Raw genomic sequence first — 20,204 nt, forward strand, 5'->3', positions numbered from 1 at the left:
AGGGGATTTAAATAGTAACAACAACACCACTACTTTTGCCTCTTGAGGGAGTTATAATCCATGAAGGCCCTCAGGAGGCAACAGAGGACAGACATTGATGGTTGGGGATTCACATGGATGGTCACTCCAGTCTTGGGAGTGAGGCATGGCCTCTCCCTTTCGTTTTGGAGGCTTCCAGCATTCCCCTCAAACTTGGACAATCTCTGACAGCTCATTTCTGCATCCTTTTGCTTATCTCCATCTTTGAAGTGGGGTTTCCCTCCAAGTTACATGGTTACACCCAGTCTGAGTGCTGCTGCCTCTTGGAAAGTGCTGCTTTTTTTCAGGACCCTCTGTCTTCTTTCCAGACTAAGAAATTCACGATTTTTTAATTCACATCACGCCAGCTCCTACAACGCAATTTTTTTTTTTTTTTTTTTTTTTTTTTGAGACGGAGTCTCGCTCTGTCGCCCAGGCTGGAGTGCAGTGGCCAGATCTCAGCTCACTGCACGCTCCACCTCTGGGGTTTACGCCATTCTCCTGCCTCAGCCTCCTGAGTAGCTGGGACTACAGGCGCCCGCCACCTCGCCCGGCTAGTTTTTTTGTAGTTTTTTTTAGTAGAGACGGGGTTTCACCGTGTTAGCCAGGATGGTCTCGATCTCCTGACCTGGTGATCCGCCAGTCTCGGCCTCCCAAAGTGCTGGGATTACAGGCTTGAGCCACCGTGCCAGGCCAACGCAATCTATTTAACATGACCAATGCCTTTGAGTTTAGTCTCTTATCATCCCTACTGGGAGACTGCATTAAACACAGAGCTGAGTTTCTGGTGGGACGCAGTGGCTCATGCCTGTAATCCCAGCACTTTGGGAGGCCAAGGCGAGTGGATTGCTTGAGGTCAGGAGTTCGAGACCAGCCTGGCCAACATGGTGAAATCCCATCTTTACTAAAAAAATACAAAAAATTAGCCAGGCACAGGTGTGGTGGCATATGCCTGTAGTCTCAGCTACTAGAGGGGCTGATGCAGGAGAATCACTTGAACCCAGGAGGGAGAGGTTGCAGTGAGCCAAGACTGTGCCACCGTACTCCAGTCTAGGTGAGAGAGTGAGACTCTTAAAAAAAACAACAACAAAAAACAGAGCTCAATTTGTATCAAGAGCCTCAAAAACTTTCATACCTTTTGGTCTAGAAATTTCACTTCCGGGAATAATATTCCAAGGAAATTATCCTAAATACAGTTAAAAATGTTTTTTGCCCAGATACTGATTGCAACACTATTTATGCTAGGGAATGATGAGAAAACACCTAAGTACACACAACAAGGGTGATGGTTAAGTAAATTATAGGCTGTCCATACAATGGGATATGTTTTAGCCATTAAAAATGTGTTTACAAGGAAAAAGCTTTAATAAACAGATTAAATGTTATGCAATAATGCCAAGGGGAAAAAAGTCATGATTCACAATGGTATATAGAGTTTGAACCCTACTATAAATTCCATAGGAGGAAGGAAATAAACTAAAATGTTAATAGTTAACGCTAAAAGGTTGAATATGGGAGATTTTTTTCTTTGTCGTTCTTTTCTGTATTTGGCAAATTTTCTATAATAAGGACGAGCTAGCTTTATAATCAGAAAATTAACATTTTAAGAAAGTGATCAAACCAGCTGGATAGTCCTGATTTGTTGGGGTCTGTGGGTGGTGTCTGGTGGACCAAGTGCAGCTGTTCAAATGTGGGAGAGACAGCCTCTACGAAATATCACCAATATTCTTTAAACCGTTAAATACACTTTATAATTGCAATTGCTTCCTCTAAACTGGCTGTTTATTCTGTTAATGACTTTTTTTTGTGAACCACTGTTTACAAATAAGGCAGATCCTAGAATCTGCTAGCAATTAGGGAATTGTTCTGGCCTCCTAATGAAAAATAAACACCATTAATTACGCCTGTCCTGGCTTCTACTCATGTTGGTTTTGTGTCATTTACTTTGGGAACGGATATTAACAACTCTTAAAAAATGTATTTCACCTACAGATTGTTCCTGGGCATCGTTTGCTAATCTCATGGCAAGGAGAAAATGTGATTAAGACGAGATGAAGGAAGATTTCCCCTCCTCCTCCATGCTGGCTGTCCTAAACAATGGTCTCCTGGCAATCATTCTTGCTATCTTAGCTAATATACTTTGCATGTGCACATCAACTTCATAGGCCAAGTTAAAGCTTCATTCCTTGGACCAGAATCCAGTGGCTAAAGTTGTCTCAAACTGGGATGCAAAAACACCTTTACTCCCATCCTGCCTGGTCTGTGCAGAAGCCGTGGGTATATAGTAGAAGATATCTGACTGTGAGAGAAGTGAAAGTTATAATAAAATAAAATTACCCAAGAAAAATAAAAGCCAAACAAAGAGATGTACACCAATGTTCATAGCAGCTTTAATTTGTAATACCCAAACTGGATACAAATCAAATGTCCATCAAGAGATAAATAGACAAATTGTGATATATCCATATAATGCAATATTACTCAGCAATAAAAAAGAACTGCTAATACGCACTGCAACAGGAATGAATCTCAGAATCACTATGCTACACGGAAGAAGCTAGCCAAAAAGGAATCCATACCATATAGTTCCTTTTATGTTAAATTCTAGAAAATACAAGCTAATCTTTAGTGACAGAAAACAGATGGGGTTCAAGGAGACGAGGGAGGGGCTACTGTGGGGAGATAGACATGTTCATTATTTTGATGGCACAGATAAATTTAAGGGTATATACATATGTCAAAACTTACACTTTAAGTAGAGGCAATTTATTGTTACATCAATAAACTTGTTTTTTTAAAATGTAATGAACCACATCACATTTTTCTTACAAAATTGGTCACAATAATTTTATTCATAGCAAAAGGGTTCTACCAGTAATAAGTAACCTTCATTTTTAAAAGTTAGAAAAGTAAATAAAATAGAAAGTGGTCAGGAAAAAACTAATGTTCTTGCACATGGGATGAGTGGTTTAAGTATAATTTTGGCTGAGTGACTGGTTCACATGCCTTCCATGTATGTTATGTAATATTTTTTATGTGTCAAGTATTTCATGATGCAATATATGAGATTGATTGTGCAGCATGAGAAATATTTAGTCTATAAATCATGGCCCTAGATAGATAGCAAAAATAAGGAAAAGCAATGCACAAAATAGAACATTTGAAGCCAGAGAATCACCAACAACCTTACATGCATTTTCCTGGGTCTATACTAATGGCTGATGCTCATTCAGAAGCCTGGAAGACTGTTCTAAAAGCTAAAAGCTCAGCTAAAATAAAGGACTGCTTCCAAACTTTTATCTTAAGATGAGGTGGTCCCACCCTCTGGAGGTGCATTCAGAGCTGCACAAAATCACCCTGAGTGCCATGCCCCCATCATATGGACCCAGGCCCAGGGAAGGGCCAGTCTCCTTTTCTTGCTCCAGGTAGCCCCTCCCTCCCCTACTCTGGAGCATCTCCCTATATACCCAGCTCACCCAGACTGTCCTCACCTGGTATCACCCCAACTACTACTCCTTGGGAAACCTTCTTGACTCCCAGCCAGGACCAGGCACAGATCTACACCTGCTCTCAGTTTCTTGCTTTGCTTTTGTGTCTTGTGGCCCAATCCCATGAAAGGCCCTGCGCCTCAGGACCTGATCTCAACCTCCCCTGGGAATAGGAACCCTGAGACAGCAAAGCTTCCTTCACTGTGCCTCCTTGGTGCCTGGCAGACAGTGTGCACTCAAGAAGCTGCAGGACGAGTGGAACAAGAACCCACCCAAGTTCCTGGAAGGGCCGGTGAGGAAGGGGTGGGTTTCAAAGATGCATGACATCGCCTAGAAGTATAAAGAGGAACAACATGAGAAAAATGGGTGACCTTCTAAGGACAGGCTGATGCAGAAGTTCTTTATTAGGTCCCTCTGCGAAGAGCTGGGGATGAATATGCTAAAACATTCTAGCACTTCTGGACTTTGCCTTCGTGCCCCCCTAACAGTGCAGAACACATGGATCACTAGTGGGCAATTCGCAATAGGTCATTTTGCAAACAAGTGCCCTCACCTGCTAAACCACTGATGTGCATATACAAAAAAAAGGGAGAAGAAAACACTAGCTAAATTAGCAAGAGCAATGGTCAGGAAACCAAATAGCAATTAAGAACCTAGACTTTGGATTCGATGCACTTGTGTCTGAATCCCACTCTGCAGTTTACCAGTTAGATGTCTGTATTAGTGAGGCTAACAGCTATAACAAGCAGCTTGCAGGTCTGAGGCTTAGCACAGTAAAGGTTTATTTAATCCACTTAGTCCTCAGTAGCAGGCCCTCCATGCTGTGATGCAAGATCTCTGCTTTTTCCATCTGAGGGCATTTCCAGCTTCTAGGCCTTCCAAATTTGGGGACTTTGGGCATTCCCCAAATTCAATCTGTTGATGAATGAAGAGAGTGTGGAAGATTGCACAGGTGTTTTATGGCCAACCCTGAAATGATGAACATTGCTTCTGTTCTCATTCTGTTGACCAAAATGCAGGAACATAGACCCAACCTAACTGTAAGGGAGACTAGGAAGAGTGGCCTTCCTGTGTGTCCAGTGAGAAAAAAACAGGATTAAAGAATGTACCAGGTTAAATAGTATCTCCCCTAAAATGTGTGTCCTCTCCAGAACCCTGGAAGGTGATATTATTTGGAAGTAGAGTAGTAGCAGGTGCAATTAGTTTAATTAAGATGATGTCATCCTGGAGAATGGGGGGGCCCTTAATCCAATATGACAAGTGTCCCTATTAGAAGAGGAGACACACAGAGACAGACACAGAAGGAAGACGACCCTGGGATGACAGACGCCAAGATTGGTGTGATGCTGCCACAAGCAAGGGAGACCAAGGATTGCCGGCAACTGCCATAAGCTAAGAAGAAGCCAGGAAGGATCCCCTCACAGAGCCTTTGGGGAGGGTATGGCCCTGCAGACACCTTGCTTTCTAACTTACAGTCTCCAGAACTGTGAGCAAACACATCACTCCTGTCTTAAGACGCTCAGCTTGTGATACTTTTTCATGGCAGTCCCAGGAAGCATTTCAGTACCTGTAGACTTTTTCATGGCAGTCCCTGCAGCATTTCAGTGCCTATAGACTACGTCCTTCTTTAAACCTCAGTTTCCTCATCTGTAATGTGGGCATAATAATGATAATTAACCAATAAGTTTCTCAGAAAATTAAATGAGATGGAGTGTGAAGTGTTTAGCACACTGTCTGAACCCTAAGTGTCTGAATTAGTCCATTCTTGCACTGCTATACAGAACTACCTGAGATTGGGAAATTTATAAAGAAAAGAGGTTTAATGGACTCACAGTTCTGCAGGCTGTATAGGCTTCTGCTTCTGGGGAGGCCTCAGGAAACTTACAATCATGGCAGAAGGTGAAGGGGAAGCAGGCACATCTTACATGGCTGGAACAGAAGGAAGAGAGTGAAGCAGGAGGTGCTACTCACTATTTTAAACAACCAGATCTCGCGAGAACTCACTCACTCTCATGAGAACAGCATGGAGGAAACCACCCCCATTAGCCAATCACTTCCCACAGGGCTCCTCCTCCAACACTGGGAATTACAATTCAGCAGGAGATTTGAGCAGGGACACAAATCCGAACCATATCAGTGCCCGATAGGGACACCATGATAATGACTGTTGCCAGGTGGTTTGGAGGTAAATATTGTGGCCTACGGACTTGCCTATTGGCTGGCAGAAGAATCTAAGACTCAGCATCCTGAAAAAGCCTGCAAAGTGGAGAGAGTGAGGGATTATGGACGTAAAGGCTGGGATAGAGCCCAGCTGTGACTCATGTGCCCTGTGCTGTTGATTGGGAAAATCCAAGCGTTTCATCTGTGAAAACGGCTAAATAATAAATGCCTGGGAAAATAATAAATGCCTGCGCTACTTATTTCAAGAGGATGTTTGGTGTGTGAAATGAGATAAAAACTCCCACCCTAAAAGTACAGCTGATGAAAAGCAAAGAATTGTCTCCGAGATGAACTTCATTAGGGGTCAGGTTCTAAAAGGCTGTGTGGGGCTCTAATCACCTAGAGCCAACCACAGCCTTGGAAAATCCATTAGTGGGCACCTGTTGGACGCCAGTATTCTGTCTCTCAAAATCCGGCCCTGCTGGGATTCCTCCAGCTAAGTTTAACACCCAGTTGACTTGCATTTAGGAGCAATGTTGCATAACTATCTTTAAACCATAGAATCTCACTCAGTATGGTGAGACGCCCCCTACTGGGAGGGCCAGACAGCACAGCACACAGGAATGGAGACAGGGTGGGAATGTCAGGTTCACTGCTTCCATCCCAGATATACTCCAAGGAGGAGACAGAATCAGTCCATCTCTCTTTCTCTTTTTATTTCTCTTTCTCTTTCTCTGTCTCTCTCTCTCTTTCCTTCCTTCTCTTAAGGACAAGCAATTTGAATCACATAAATTATAGGACATAAAGTACAGTAGTCCACTATCCTTAAATATTTAGTGGTTATCATCTTATTTGCATTCCTTTGGTAGAAAGAAAATTCAGCAGACACCATTTTGATGTGAAGGGTAATCCATGGAATTTCTACACCCTCCCTGGCAGCCAGTTGAGCACCTAACCCTCCACAAGTTCAGTAACTAAGAAATCTGGGTTTTGCCTGCAAGGCAAAGGCGTGGAGCAGTGGTAGACACATGAATGCAGAATTCGGGGGAAACTGATGGCTGCAAACTCCCCCTGTTCTCTCATTCTGTGAGCAGACTCCTAAACGTTGGGGTACGTCTGGTGTGTCCTTAGCCATTGGCTAAATTCTCAAAGGGGCTGCTTGTGTGACAGCTACACCCCTGAAATTTACAATCTTTTTCCAGGGCCATGGGTACAATTTAACTACAAATCCATTATCTTTCAAATGAGTTAAAATCTGACCACACCTCAGCACCCTTTAAACTCCATACTGGCTTCTGTGCTGGGGTGAAGTCAGCAGCTGATGACATCTCCATCATCACGGGCCACCCTTTGTCTTCCCACTAATAGCGTTGCAGTGACTTTCATAGTTGTGACCTCAACTTTGGATCAAATGGATTACTAATGTGTATTTATACAGTTTCTGAGCGATCAGAATGGATTTTATGACAACAGATATTGAGACCCAAGAGCACAGCATCAAGGGTATTCAAAAAGATATTGATCATCAAACTCCAGTCGCATCATAAATGCCTGGATGATACTGAGATTAATTCCCAGCTTCCTGCATCCCAACCACACACTGTTTCTGACCTTGGCTGCAGGTTCAGTTGACACTCGAGCCAGTAACACTGTCAGAAGTGGGTGGCAAGCACATCACTTTGCTATAACAACAACATCGGAAATCAGACAGAGCTGCTTTTTAAGATGTGCTTTTTATCCAAGTTCGATATTTTTCCTGAGCGTGCTGTTGATCAGTTCCTGAGAACTCCAGAACTCTCAAGTCTCATCAGTACAACCAGGCTACAATCAATGAATATAATCAAATAAGGAAGACCTCACGAGCCCAGCACATGACTCTGGCTAGCTAGAAAATTGGAGGGCAAAAAGAAAAGCGACAAGGTGATATGCAGAGAAAATAAATTTGTTCTCCTGGTGAAACTGGAGAGAAATTTGACCTTTGTGTTCAGGCCTCAAGTGAAGAACAGATCCCAGGCAGAAGGCAGCCCACACCACTGGTCAGGTGTCTGCACAGGCAGCTTCACGGAAGGGCTATTTAAGTAAGACAAAGTTGAGCAAGCACCTCTGACTACCTTCAAGATCCCACAGGTGCAGTGGACTCCTGGGCCACTGGGAGACTAAAGGGAGAAGCATATGTCTGATCAAGGAAAAAAGTTTATGGCTACAGAGAAGAGAATCTGGTAGACTAAAGTTACCCTGAAATTCAGGGGTTTTAAATAACACATACTCACTTAGATCTGGCATATGTATTTATACAAAAGACTAGAACTTCTGGCCAGGAGTCAAGAACAGCCTGAGTCTGCCCCTGACGCCTAATTACAAATTGGTCTGTAGTCAGGGATGGAGGTTGGCTATTTGGCTGTAGAAACAATCATGAACTGCTTTGCAAAAACTGAAATAGAATAAGAAAAATATAATAGGATTCCCTAAGAAAGTGTAGAAGCTGGAAAGAGGCTTTGAGATCATCCACTCACCTCCCACTTTACTTCCCCTATCTGGCTCCTTCCATCCCCACCATCCCTCCACCTCCTCAGAAGCCTGAGTCCCAGACAATTAAGCCATGAGTCCAAGTTCATCCAGCTGAAACCCAGGAAGGGCTGCAGCTCGAACCGTGCTGCCCATAATCCTGGGGTGCGGTGCTTTCCATTCCATCAAATTTGCTTTGGGGGAAAAGTTTTTTTTATGACAAATGGTCTCTATGCCTTATAAAAAAGCTTCCCCACAGGACTTCCTTAAAACGTCATTTGTCCTAAATATATTTATAGCACAATTTGGTTTCTTAAAAAAACTTTTCATGTCATGAATAGATCCATGGCAAAAAGCAAGGTCTTTTTGCAGAAAACAAAGACTGCTGACATCCTGACCTTGTCTAATGCAAACCTTTTAATTTTGACATAGAGCATCTTGACACTTCACCTCTTCCAGGGATTTCCAGTCTGGTTGCTCATCAAAACCATTTGGGGGCTTGCTATTAATAAGAATCATAGATTCCTGAACTTCAAGCCAGGCCTGCTGAATCAGAATCTATAGGAATGGAGTCCAGGAATTCCTAATTTAGAATCTTCCTCGATGACTCAGATGCAGTCTGACACTTGTTCAGTGACCACTATTTAGGAACTACTATGCATATCACAGAAGACACCAGAATGAAACTCGCTATTGCACTACAGTAGGTTGCCCTAGAAGAGGGTGCCTCATTGACCCAACCACCAGGGAATTTGTTATGATGACTGAAGAGAGGGAGAAAAATATCATTTTATCCCCCAAGTGGCCTGTTTAGTTTCTGATTGTACCCAGTTCAAGACGTTAAACATCTTTAAAACATCATGTATGCATCCAGTTTCTTCCTGAGGCTGGAATTCAGTGCAGAGGTTTCATGCAGGAAATATCGAGGAATCCAGTGCAGAGGTATCGTTTGTCCCTAAACCACATGTCTTTAATTTCAGGGACATTCTGCTCTCATCCACATTTACCATCTCTCCCCAAGCACTCGGAGACCTCCCTCCAAAGCCCCAAGCTTTGTTGAGGTTGGGAAGGGAACACTGAATTTTATTTTAAATCTCTTTCGGCTTTCCTCTACTCTCCTCAAAATAACAATTGATCTCTAAGGAGCGCAGGTATTGGCGTATTGGCTTAACTCGTTCTGAATTACTCTAATCTGGAGTGACTCTTTGTCACTCATCATTTTACAGGAAGCAAGCCACACACCTATTATCCTGTTATCTCCTCCCAGAAAAGAACATTCTAATGGGAGTTCGCTGTTACGTTGTGCTAGCACCCTCAGCAACCAGGCTTCAGAGCCCCTGCAGGAAAGTTATGGGGACTGAAGGTTTCAGACTCCCCCCACCCCTTACACAGACGAGGGGAGAATCAGGTTTCTCACTGGCCACAGCAAGGTGGCCACAGACCCTGCACTTCGAGTAGAAGGGGCCTGCCTTTGGGAGTCAGGCAGACCTGGGTTCAGATCACAGCATTGCTACTGGGTCCCATAGATAAAATGAAGGATGACACTCATTTTATCTGTCTAGGTCTGGTTCATGCTCTGTAAAATGGAAACAATGTCATCTCTGGTACTGGAGTTAGGGGATGTATATGAAGAGACAGGTGACGATTTTGAAAATAATGTAGCTCTGTATTAAAAGACTGTGGTTTGCATTACATTTTAATTGGGAGAACAAGATAAAACAGGATGCTCACTTAAGTTTTAAATAAACAACAGATGATATTTCATTATAAGTTTGTCTCATGCAATATTTGGGACAAGCTTATAACGAAGAAATTATCCCTTGTTTTTCAGAAGTTTGAGTTTAACTGGGCTTCCTGTACTGTTACTTGCTAAATCTGGCAACCCTAATTTTAATGGAATACTTTGTCAACAGAGATGAATTAAAATCCTAGACAAGGAAAAGAATTGCTGACTTAAAAAACAAAAACAAAAAAAAACCCAGCTTTATTGAGATAAAATTTATCTACCATGTGATTCACTCAAAACAATGTTCCTAGTATAGCCTTATATAGCCATAACCATAGCCTGAGTTTAGAACATTTCCATAACCTGACAAAGAAACCCAATACCCATGAGCAGTGACTCCCAGTCACTCCCACCTGCCACCCCCAGCCCTGCAAGGAATCTACTTTCCATCTCTACAGGTTTGTCTGTTGTGGACACTTTGTATGAGTGAAGTCATTGAGTACGTGGTATTTTGTAATGTCTTCTTTCACTCCGAATGACTTTTTCAAGATTCATTAATGTCATAGTGGTGTTGCTTAGATCAGTTTTCTGTTACTTTTTATTGCCAAATAATATTCCATTATATGAATAAACCACACTTTGTTTGTCCATTAATCAGATGATGGGCACTTGGGCTGTTCTGCTTTGCAGCTACTATAATGCTGCTATGAACATTCATGGATAAGTTTTCATGAGGACATATGTTTTCATTTCTCAGTTATATACGTAGGAGTGGAATTGCTGGGTCACATGGTAGCTCTATTTAACTTTGCATTGCCACACTGTTTTCCAAAGTAGCTGCAGGAATGCATGAAGGTTGCAATCTCTCCACATCTTCATCAACACTTACTATTGTCTATCTGTTTGGCTCTAGACATCTTGTGGGTATGTAGTAGTATCTTACTGTGGTTTTGATTTGTATTTCTTTAATGACTAACAATACTGAGCATCTTTCCATGTGCTTACTGACCATCTGTTTACCTTCTTTGGTGAAATGTTTACTCAGATCCTTTGCCCATTTCTAAGATTGCATTATTTGTCTTTTTATTATTGAGTTGTATAGTTTTTATATATTCTGTACGCAAGTCCCTTATCAGATATATTATTTGCAAATATTTTTCCCATTCTATGGATTGTCTTTTTACTTCCTTAATTATGCCACTTGTGGTACAAAAGTTTTTAATTTTTATGAGTCCAATTTGTCCATTTCTTCCTCTTGCTGCTTGTGCTTTGAATGTCATATCTAAGTCATTGCCTAACCCAAACCATGAAGATTTACTCTTTGTTTAATCTGTTGACAGGTTTTCAGGCTATTTCACTTACACTGGATTTAGAAACCTCTTTTTTCCTAAATGTTTGGAGGGAAAATGAGGAGGTGGAGTGGAGTGGGGAAGAGATGTATGTGTGACTTATAAATAAAAACAGATATTGAAATACAAAGTAAAATGCCTCTCCAACTTACTCACCCAACAATAATCTTCATTGTGATTTCCAAATGATCTTTCCACCACAAAAGTTAACCATAAAAATGCCCCTAACATATCCGGCATCTTCCTTCCCACTATCAGCCCCTGGAACTGGCCGGACTGCATACCGTGAGGCTAGTGCAAAGAGTTTCTTGCCAAGATGACAAGAGGGGCTAAGACTGGAGAGATTAGTAAAGTCAGAGCTAGAAGAGTTGAGGTACAAATGCCAGCAACAGAAAGGGTGCCTAACACATTGAGAGCAGAGGGGAAAAGGAAGCAAAAGCAAAGAGAGAGGTTCCAGAGTCACAAAGCCAAGGGTTTAGGACTGTGGGACAAGATGAAGTGGAAGCAGGTTAGGATCAGTTGTAGAGAGATGAAGGGTATTGAGAAGGAGGAAGTGAGTAACTGAAGCAATGGTCTGAAAACCCCAGAATACAAGGCTTCCTGGCCTATGGATCATCAGAAATGTAAGTCAAGAGTAGGTCAGTCCACTTTCAGGAAACGGGTGGGGCAGGAGAATAGGGAGCATCAATAGCCACTGCTCTGGAAAGCCACCATTCCTTTAGATCAGTTACTTTATCTCCTAAGTAGTCTCATGAAGGAGTCAATATTGTCTTGCCTATTTTCTAGATATGGACACTTCATCCCTGGAAAATGTATACATCTAAACTTCTGTTTCCAGCAATACAAAAACTAATATTATCCAAAGTGCTGTCCTGCTGCACTTATTTGATTGGTATATTTGCAAGAAATAAGTTTAATGTCCAAGGACCTCCTCCTCACCCCAAAGAAAAACAAACCTGAGCTAAAGAAAATCTGCATTAAGCAGATGGAAAGATGGGGTTGCACTGCGTACAAATGTCAATATCAGCTCTGCAATTGAGACACTAATCCCTGGACCATCATCAAGGTGGAGGAGCAAAGCCTAAAACTACCATATTAAATTACAGACCCTCAACAGTCTAAAGTGACCCCATATTCGTAGCCCTTTGTAGGTCCCAGAAAGAAATCTAATACAAAGACTTTTTGGAGGAAAGCATTTAGATCTATAGGATTCCTACCAATTAAGCACATACAAATATGGCCCCATAACAAAAGACCACCAAATACACAAGAAAACAAGTCACTATCACTTAAAGTTAGCAAACACATCTGACAATAAACTTGGACGGCCAATATTTCAGAAATTATCATTACTAGTCAGATAATACGAAATAATGTTGCATTAACTGTTAAAGGAAATTAAAATTGGCATTACAAAAATAAGCAAACAACAAAAGACCATCAAAATAAGCAAAGATATCTGAGCAATAACCCAATAGAACTTTTAGGAATGAAACTGTTGCTGAAATCAGAAATGCAATGGATGAGTTAAATAATGAATGAGACCCAACTGAAGAGAGATTAGAGAATTGGAATGCAGAGCTGAAGAAATTACCTATTACTGTAGCACTTGAGTCAAGGAGATGGAAAATATGAAAGAGAAGTTAAGATCTATGAAGTCTAAAATTAAAAGTTCTAAATCACATCTGATAAAAATCACAGAAGGAAAGAATACAGAAAATGGACTTTTTTCAGAGAAAAATAGCCAAGAAATTTCCCAAGCTGATAAAAGACACGAATCCAAAAATCTAGGAAGTATAAAAGAATAAAAGATATGTGTAGATATAGTACATTGAAACTGCAGAACACCAAAGACAAAGACGCAAATTAAAAACAGCCAGAAAGAAAAGATAGACCACCCACAAAGACATTAAAGTGACAGTAGACTTCTCAACAATGATAATAACAACCAGGAAGCAGTGGAACCATATCATTTCAGTACTGAGAGAAAATAAATGTTAACCTAAAATTTTTACCCAGCATGGTTTGAAACAAAAAGTAATTTCATAAAATTTTATAAACAAAAAATAAAATGCTTGCCGCCAACAGATCTATAGTTAGTAAAACAACATTTAAAAGACAATCATCAGAGAAAAAAATAAAAGATAACAGAAAATGTGTCTATACTACAAGAAGAAACTGTGAGCAAATCAAATGGAAAACATACAGGTAAATCTACACAAATTTCTATTTTAAGTAAATACTGAACCAAAATACTAAAAAATCACAACCTGTAAGTCATAAGTATGAAGTATGGAGGGAACTGCCTGGGGGTTAAAAAGTTTTCTAAAGTCTTATGTTCTTCATTAAAGATTTTGTTTAAAATGCATGTACATGGTAAACTAGGATTGTCCTGAGAAAACACCCATTGCCCCAGCATAAATATTAGCAGCCCCTTTTACTCTCAAAAGTGTCCTGGATTGAACAATAAGTTATATTGTCATCCTGCTTATGACATGATAATCCCTCTTTTGGGTACATGTCTTTGTATGTGTGTACTGGGAGATGTGTGCAAAAATGTTCAGCAAGAGGGACACTGCTTAGTGGTGTTTTGTAAGCTGTTTAGTCTTCTCATAAAAGAAAATGATGGAGATTAGGGAAACATATGGAGCTCTTCGCAGTCATGATTAAGAATGGGAGCTGGGAAGTGAGCCTGCCTAACTTTTCATCCCAGCACCACCACTTCCCAGCTCTGAGCCCACGGTCAAGTTGTCAAACCTCCCCGTAAGCCTCAGTTTCCTCACATGGAAGATTTGGGTGATAATAACCTACCATGCAGCATTGTTGGGAGGTCCATTAGCATTCACAACAGAAACTAACATTTAATGAACACTTACTATAGCCACATGTCTGCTATGAGTTTTATGTATAGCGCTCATTTAATCCTCATGATGACCTTGAAGGTGGGTATTATTATTCCCATTTTATAGGTGAGATACCTGAGGCCACATTGAACAACCTATCCAAGGTCACAGAACAAGCACATCTTGAGCCAACACAAAAGCTGGGCATCCTGACAGGAGTGCAGGGCTCTCAGCCACAGAGCCTGGTGTGCCATGAGCGCTCAGTACCTGATGAGTAAATGGTGGTGATGAAGATCGTGGTGGTGGTGCCATTCCTATCAGATCAACAGCGAGCAGCAAGGGTGGAGGCCTGTAGACCCTCTGGAAAAGGTGACACTGGTGACCACTGGCACCCAAGACATTCTCTAATGCTGCCGGGCTTGAAGCACAGTGTCCCCTCCAGCCAGTGGCGGGTGGCTCCATATTCCAGCTGGGCTTGGAAATACCTCATGGAGGGCTTTTCAAACACTGCACACTAGGAAGATCCTAAGCCAGTTCCCCAGTTTCACAGAAACGTGTGCAAGCCTGAAGGAAGAGACAGGAGTCTCTTGTTTGGCTTGTGTTTTCAGGCATGGTTTACTGTTCATCTTCAGGCAGGGAAACCATAAGAAGCAGATGAGGGTCCAGATGAAATGCTCACGTCTACTTTTTCAGTCAAGCACTAGAATGAGTGTCTAAGGGCTCCCAAACTAACCTCCCATAACATCACCGCCTGGACTGCTCTGTGTGGCCTTGCCCGTGGCCTTCATTCCTCTTTGAATCCTGACTTTCAGTTCTTTCAACAGACCAAATAATGAGAGAAGTGAGCTATCATCTTTACAGATGAGAAAACAGAGATTCCTCCTGAGGCAAAGGAGCCACAAAGGAGAAGGGGAACTGGGAGCTGGAAGGGGATAGAGGCCTCAGGGACCAGGTGACTTTGCTCCACCCAAAAGGTGACATAGCCTAGGAAGTTTCATGAGCAGGAGAGAGGCAAGAAGTCCTTGTCATAGTAAAATATGCGGTTGAGAGAGAATAAGGAACCCCCTTCCCTGTTTCCTTCTGTCTTCCCTCCCTCCTCCCTCTCTTCTTCCCTCCCTCTCTCCCTTGATTCCTTGCGAGGGCAGGGAGGATGCTGATCCAGGCCCTGGGAATATCCTGGGAACAGGCCAGCCGATTCTATGCTCTGAAGGAATGTGAGAGCCTGCCCCACAAATCGCAGTGGAAGCTGCTGAAAAGACAGCCCCTCACTTCAGCCTCTGCAAGCCCCCACACATCACATACAGGTGCCCTGGTGTTAGGTGCTGAGCCTAACGAGGCACTGGTCAGTCCTCTGCTGCTGGCTAGAGGTCTAGCCCCAATTTCAGAGCTATTGAGGCTCAACAGCCTACGTGTACCACAGCTCCAAAACCCAGCCTCACGGACTTAGGATCCAAGAATTTTTGTGTCTTTTAGGTTTAGACAGACCCAGACTCCTGACCTGTATTTTTCTTGCTCTTGGGCCTGGCACCACTTTCCTCCATACAAAGCTATTTACCAGGAGCTAAACAAAAATGATCTCTCCAATCTGCAGCCACGCTGCCTGGCTTTCTGATGTTAAAAGGCCTGATTTGTTAAAGCCTCAAACAAACATATTGCCTACGTGGGTTTTGTTTCCAAAAGCTGGTCTAGTTCTCCCAGGCAGAGCTGATGAAAAGGAGGTGTGGGGACCCATGCCACCCCTGTATAGAGGACCCCTATAAACGCACGTGCTGCCTGACCTTGGGCATTTAGCAGGAGGGGCTCTGTGACTGTGCCTCAAATCCTTCCAGGAAGTCCCACCAGCTTCGACTGCCTGGTCTCCCGTGACACCCCAATGCATTCAGGCAACTCCCAGGCTGGAACTCACTCAGCCAACCCCTGCATGCCGAGGCCTGTCATGTGCCAGGCATGTGCTAGGAGCTGGAGCAAATTAGACATGGCCCCTGTGCTCCCTGTACTTCCATTCAGGGAGGGAGAGCAATGTTAGCTCAAATCCTAATGGAAGTACTCACCTCCAACTTTAATACTCCATCCTTAACCAAGAAAAATGCAATATTATAGGAGGAGGTGGGAGAGGGCCCTGACAGGGTCTGGGAGGGCAGAGCAGACTTTTCTGACCTCTGAACTGAGAGTAGAAGGATGCATGAAGAGGGCAATGCTGCTGGGGGTGGAGTCAGGGGCAAGAAGGATGTTTTACGGGAGGGAGCTGTATGTGTCAAGGTCCTGAGGCAGGAGGGAGCACGCCTATGTGGGGAGCAGACTGCCTAAGGCCTGGAGTGGAAGCTGAGGCTGGAAATGGGGTAGCAGTTGGTCCAGAGCCCCTGCCTACCTCAGCAACTGTGCCCACAGTGCTCTCTCCACCCTGCACACCTGGTGCCCGCAACTCCATGCACCTCCCTTCCCTTCCTTTCCTGCCCAATCCCATATCCCTCCCTCCAAGAAACCTCCCTCATTCCCATACTTGTAAACATCCACTCCCTGCTCTGAGCCCTCCCCTGATATGGAGACACCAACAAGTCCACAAACCCAAGTTGGGCCTCCCTACTCACCTGACTGTGCCAGGGAGATGCCCAGACAAAGGGGCCCAGTCGCTGCCACAGTGGGGCACCAACACATCATGACTGCTAGCCTGAATGGTTTAGTGCAGGGGAAATATTGGTTAGTGTGTGAGTGAGATAGGGGAGGTGAGTGGAGAATGGGCCCTGGACCGGTTGGTTACATGTGAGTGGTGGGCTCGCAGGCAAGTTGTTTTCTGGCCAGCAAGATCCCCAAGATGTCAAAGCATCATAAAATACAGGAAATACCAAACATGATTCATACGGGGGTCCAGACTGTGCAGGGCCTCACAGGCCACGGGGAAGAGCTGGAATCCCCTCTCAAGGATATAGAGGCCTGTAGATGGGGAGATCTACCTGGGAGTGGCTGAGAAGCTACGGAAAGAGGCTGCCTACGAGCTGAGTCCAGAGACAAGGGCAGGGAAGGGAGGCGCAGGAAGAGGCGGTAGTGGGAATAAGGACTCTAGGACATGACTGTGCATCAGGAAGGGTGAGGGGTCTCAGGGTGTGTGGTCAGGTCAGCAGTGGGAAGTGGAGGCAGGAGCTGGGTTGCAGAGGGCTTGCCTGCCTGGAGGGTCATGGTTGAGATGGAAACCATAGCGCTGAGGCCCAAGAATCAGCTGCCAGAGGTCCCCAGGCTAGAGAGTGGCTGATCAGCTCTTTCCACTATAGGTTGTGATTCTTTCTTTTACGTTCTATGGTTAAGCTACACTTTCTCCCTCCAGGATCCTGAGAATTCCTGAGGCCAGAGCCTGCTCTTGTCTCAACGTGAATCCATGAATCCCCCTTAAACCAGGCCCCATGCTGTGTGCTTTACATGCGTCAGCTCAAGTTGTGTCACTTCAGCCCCTGCCAGCCCTCTGGGATAGGTGCAGTCTCTGCCTATTGAAGGCAACTAAAGCTCAGAAGTAAATCACGTGCCTAAGGCCATGAAGCTAATACAACAGGGAGTCAAGACTCAGACGCACCCAGTGGTGTCTCCGTGAATGTTTAGCCAGTTCTCCGGGAAAAGAGAACTGATTGTTAGTGTTTGTCAATTTCTGTGGCATAAATACTCCCACCATGGCTGATTCCAAGCTGCCAGCATGAGCTCATGGAAGGCGGAGTTGGGGAGCAACCATTAAACAGTTTTTCCACCCAGAGGATACTACAGACATAAATAACCTCAAAAGCATAGATCAAGAGTTGGCAAACTTGGCCTGGGCTATGGGTTAAATCTAGTGCTACATGTTTACAAATAGTTTTATGGGAGCACAGCCATGCCCATTCTTTTATGGCTCCTTTTACCTTAAAGCAGCAGAGCTGAATAGTGTGTCAGAGACCAGAAAGCCTAAAATACTTTCTATCTGCGCTTTCATAGAAAAACTTTGGAAACCTCTGATACAGATGGTAACACAATATTATAAAATAACTAGGAAATGATGAGTTTTGAGTATTTATTTTCTGTTTTTGATATAATTTATTTAATTGCAATTTTCTACAATTTCATTTTTAATATGTATTTAAAAACCAGCTGCAAAACACCTACACATTTACTTTTGCAGGCTGGAAGGATCCCACTCCAGCACACCACTGAATCATGTCTGCCTCCAAATCATGTGCTCTTTTCTTGACACATTTTCTCCATGAATGAATGAGTGAATGAATGAGTGAATGAATGAGTGAATGAATGAGTGAGTGAATGAATGAGTGAATGAATGAGTGAATGAATGAATGAGTGAATGAATGAGTGAAAGCGTGCACGCATGAACAGACAAGTGGCCAGACTGGAAGAGAAGGGCCCTCGGCCTGCATGTTGGGAAATGTTGCCGACTTCAGCAAGAGCACAGATGTCTTTGACAAAGGCCTGATGACAGGAAGAATGAAACTCAACTGACCTATGTAAAGCAGTTAGAGGAAGAATGGAGACTGAGCAGGTCGGAGAGGGAAGCTAGAGAAGGGGCCTTCATAGGGCAATCAGGCCCAATTTTCCACCAGCAGAATCAGGATCAACAAGGCACCACAAAAGGTCTGTGTCCACCTCAGTGCAAGGCCTGTGGGTCCCATTATCAATAGAAATGAAAGTCTAATTACTAGACACTGTTTTGCCCCATGCTGAATGCACAAAAATCTAACTTGGTTCTTTAAGAAGTGGAGGAGCAGAAGTGGCTTATGTGAGGCACTTTTAAAGTTTTCTTTAGTAGAAACCTTTATGCCTAACAGGAAATCATTTTAAGGGAAAATCACATAAGCAGAATTATCAGGTCTAAGAGCATGTGACTTGACCCTGTCTTTAGCAAGGGCTGTCTCGGGAATAAAGTTGCCTGCACTTGAGGTGCTACGCACACATGCAAACACACACATGCACACATTCACACAAATACACACACACACATGCCACGTTAATACTGGGCCTGCCTATTCCCCCCAGTCATGACAGTTCCTAGTGCCTCTCACCCTATTCTATCTGCCTAAAAATACCCCAACACAGTGAGAGACACAGGCCAGAAGCTGAACACACACTACAGAACCCCGAAAGGGAGATGGGGCCCTTAGAGAAGGCAGAGGACGTTTGCAGAATCCTGAGCATGCTGGGAAAGGATGGTCGCACCGCTGTTCCCCAAGATTATTTGGTGTGGCTTTTCTGGCCTGGACCAGCCCACAGACTCAACTGAAAGAGAAAGAGAATTTCCAGTTGGGTTGGGTGTTTTTTGTTTTTGTTTTTGTTTTTGTTTTTTGCCAGGACACTTTCCCCTTGTCCTTGCTTTGCCCTTTCCTGTTGTGGAGGGGCCACTCTCTGGTTTCAAGATGTGCCTCCTCTCTGTGGACCTGCACTACACCTTGGATGCGACACTCAAAGCTGCTCGTCCCCAGGCAATTTTGCCTTCAGAAGATGTCCTCAGCCATGCCAGCCTGGTACCCGAGCCCACTCAGGTGCCACCCTGCCATCTCATGGGCTTATCCTGGGGCACTCCCTACAGGGAAAACACACAGACAAAGGGCATCTTAGCTCCCTGGCCCTGGACTGCAGGGGCTTTCACTGGAGCTCTGCACATATATGAGCTGTGGCTGCATCTTCACAAAACCACAGTCAGAGGGAGAAGGGGACTAGGCCAAGGTCATTCCATTGGGTTGAAGTAAAACCAGGCCAGGACTCCAGGTCTCCTGTCTGCCAGGCCTCCCAGAAACCAAACAGAACCCAGCTGCCAGGAAGAAACTGTCCTCTCCCTTCCTACTTTCATATTTTCCATAATGATGGACGTCATCAACACAAACTTTCAAAACAATACAAAGGGCATAGCTACTGCTTCTTATGGAGGGGGTGAGAAGGAAAGAGAAACTTTATACATAATAATTTTTGCTATCAAATGAGAGATGCAGGTGACGAGCAGAGGCCAGAGCATGGCACATTTAATTTAAGCCATGGCAGCGAGGGGCAGCCTCCATTACAGCCATAATAAATTACATACAAGTGCCACCGAACAATAACAAAAACTGTGGGCCATCTATTTCAGTTCCATTTACAAGAAATCAATATCAAT

The sequence above is a fragment of the Trachypithecus francoisi genome, unplaced genomic scaffold (assembly GCF_009764315.1).
Source record: "Trachypithecus francoisi isolate TF-2019V2 unplaced genomic scaffold, Tfra_2.0 Contig01579, whole genome shotgun sequence".
NCBI lineage: Eukaryota > Metazoa > Chordata > Mammalia > Primates > Cercopithecidae > Trachypithecus > Trachypithecus francoisi.